The sequence below is a fragment of the Saccopteryx leptura genome, chromosome 4 (assembly GCF_036850995.1).
Source record: "Saccopteryx leptura isolate mSacLep1 chromosome 4, mSacLep1_pri_phased_curated, whole genome shotgun sequence".
Classification (NCBI taxonomy): domain Eukaryota; kingdom Metazoa; phylum Chordata; class Mammalia; order Chiroptera; family Emballonuridae; genus Saccopteryx; species Saccopteryx leptura.
In genome coordinates, this window is record NC_089506.1 from 75,331,984 (window position 1) to 75,334,973 (window position 2,990).

The 2,990-nt window shown below is 36.2% G+C and overlaps 1 non-coding gene across 1 annotated transcript; it reads left to right on the top strand.

The window, feature by feature from the left end:
• The first annotated feature begins 942 nt into the window (after positions 1-942).
• On the top strand, positions 943-1,063 carry LOC136404699 (small nucleolar RNA SNORA4). Its single transcript, XR_010751407.1, has one exon. It is a non-coding gene; the product is annotated as a small nucleolar RNA SNORA4 (small nucleolar RNA).
• Positions 1,064-2,990: the final 1,927 nt, after the last annotated feature.

The following is a 2,990-nucleotide window of genomic DNA, read 5'->3' on the forward strand; positions in this document are numbered from 1 at the left end:
AGAGCCCACGTGAGAAGGAACTGAAGGAACTTTTAGAAATCACCTATCCAACAACTGGTGAGGCCCTTAGTTCAATGACTGGTGTGAACCTGAATCCTGCTAACAACTACCTGAGTGAGCTTGAAGACATCCTGCCCCATAAAGCCTGAGTATAAACCACAGCTCTGGCCCACGTCCTGATTACACTCTTGTGAGACACTGAGCCAGAGGACTCAGCCAAACTGCCTATGCATTCATGACCCACAGCCACTGCAGAAAACAAGTGTTTTCAGTTTTAAGCCATCTGATTTTCACAGGACCACAACAGGAGTATCTTCCAAACAGTAATATATCCTTTCATATATTCTCATTGAAGAGCTAACCCATTTCTTTCTTAAATCATCAAAACTTTTTTTCTTCCCACTTTAGATACATTAAGGCCAGAGACATAGTTTCTTGTATTGCTTTTCATGTAGAATTTTATAAGGGTCAAACATTTTATTCTTTCTCAAATTACTCTCTAATGGAATTCTGTACAAAATCTACCAGATAGAAAATTCTTTGAACTGCTTGAGGAAAAATTAAAAGCCTGTCATGAGGTCATAAAAGTAGAAAAGAACATTTCCTGAATAGGATCATTTAATCAGGATCCTAGATAGAAGAAAATTTGATGTGTAAAAGGATGGGTCATTTTGGTATTTGTCAGAAAGAAATACTCTAAAGCTAAAATGGAATTTATTATGTTTTCATAAACTTTAATATAATATTAAAGTACATAAACTCTCTCATGCCTAGTTCTTGATTCCTTCCTCTCTCTCAATCCCTGTATCTAAGCTATCTGGGAATCAGAGATTGTTTCTTTTGTTATAATTATAATGGCAAAGTCTTCTCTCTAGTCGAATTTCTCAATCTAAATGCTCTTACTATCAGGGTCAAAGAAGTTTGAAATCTGTGAACAAGGGAAATTCAAGGTTTAGCCTGATTTAAAAACCAGTTTTGCTATTTGGGAGAATAAAGAAGACGACCCTCCACAGTGGGCTATATCACTAAACATATAGTTCGCTACTATTTTGTGACCTACATTACAAAAAAAAAAAAAAAAAAAAAAAAAAGCCAGTTTCATCTGGCATTTGCCTATCTTTCCAGCCTTTTCTCTTGTCCCTCTAGCCAGATTTTCCATCCCTGTGCCTTTGATTTTCTAAGAAAGTCTTTCTCTACCTTATCTGACAAATTTCTGCTTATCCTTCAAGAGGTAATTCATATGTTTTCTCCATACTCAAATTCTGGGCAGGAAGCAACACTTCCTGTTTCAAGCTGCCATTAACCCTTCTATAAGAATCTTTATCACACTGTAACCATTTGCTGATATGCTTGCTCTTCTAAGCCTTCTAAAAGGAAGAATTTTGAACAAGCACATTATCTGACTTATGCTAAGTATTCAATAAAAGAATATAATGTATAAATTAATAGAAGTTAATTAAATATTCTTCCTATATTTACACACCATTATACTGCCCCTTGATTAAATTATTTCTTCATAGAACCTTTGGTGCTATGTCATAGAATTAACAAGTACTTGGAAAAATTATTATCCACCACTAATCATACCAGTTGCTCTGCTGCTTCTCACAGAATTGCTTACTCCATGGAGGCGAATGTCAGTGTAGGAAATATTCAGTGCTGGTTCTGCATCCCAGTGCCCATGTTCAAAGACCTGTTCCACAACTTCCTAGCTGTGACTTCAGGCAAATTACACAGCAGTTCTTTGCATCAGGCACTTCATCTGTTGATACTAATAGCAAGGTTTAAATTATTTAATAGCTATAAAGACCACAGAACTGTCTCTAGCACATAGTAAGAGGTCAATAAATATTAGCTATAGTTACTGCCTAAGGTAGAAACAGAAAATCAATGCTTATATTTCAGAGCTTCTGTACTAACGACCTTCAATTTGAAAAGCACCATTTAATTTATCTGAAAACCCCATTTGTTCTGTCCTTGGCCCCTTGATATCTATGGCATACTTTTCTACTCTAGTCACAGAGGACTCTTGATTCAGCTACTCGGGATGGTAACTAGTTCCCTGAGTTGCCTCCCAAGTTGTTTATCACAGAGTCTCCATTTTAAGTTAAACCAGGTCAAGTGTAGTTCTCAAATACTGAGAATAAAATCTAGCAGTTTCAACTAATGAGGTAAAAAACAGAATCAAGGTGGGTTTTTTTTGGTAAAAATTTTACCGTTTTTGTTCCAGGATTGAAGGTATGCTGATTGCCAGACTAGTATAATATTTTTATTAATTTGCAAGTGCTAATCATGTTCTATTCCTTACCCTGGGTGAAGGTTTATGTAGGTGTGTCACTGTGCAAATTTATTGCTGTGATCACTATGACTGTAAATGTTACACTTCAATAAAAATAAATAAGAGAAAACTTATTTACTCCAAGTACTAATACCTTGAGTGTTTGCCTCATGCCAGTTGTTCTGCCTGTGCCGTAATATTCCCAGTGAGAGCTTTATCTCAGTACTGTCTCCAAGAATCCCTTAATTAGTCAACCACAATAGTGTCTACTTGGTTCTCCAAACCAAAAACCACAGGGTAAAAATGGATTCTCCATCTCTTTGATCACCACAAATACTCAATCATCAAGTCTTATTAATTCTACTTCAAAAACATGTCTCAACACCCATTAAATACCTTGTCATTCGTAAGGCCAATACCCTACACTTGGCTCTCCAAATCTGTTATTTGGATTACTGCAGATGCCTATGTGGATTTAATCCCTGTCCTGGTTATGTCTAACCCAACCTCTACAATGCTGCCAGAGTATTCTTTCTATAAATCATACCTTATCATGCAGTCTATATACTTAAATGCAATTGATGATTTTCCATTACCTACAAAATAAAGTATAAAGCATCTAGAAGGTATAGTCAAAGGGTCCCAAAATCACTCCATCCTAATTTTCCCAGGTTCTCTCCAGCCATCATCTATCTGCTCATTACTCACTGGA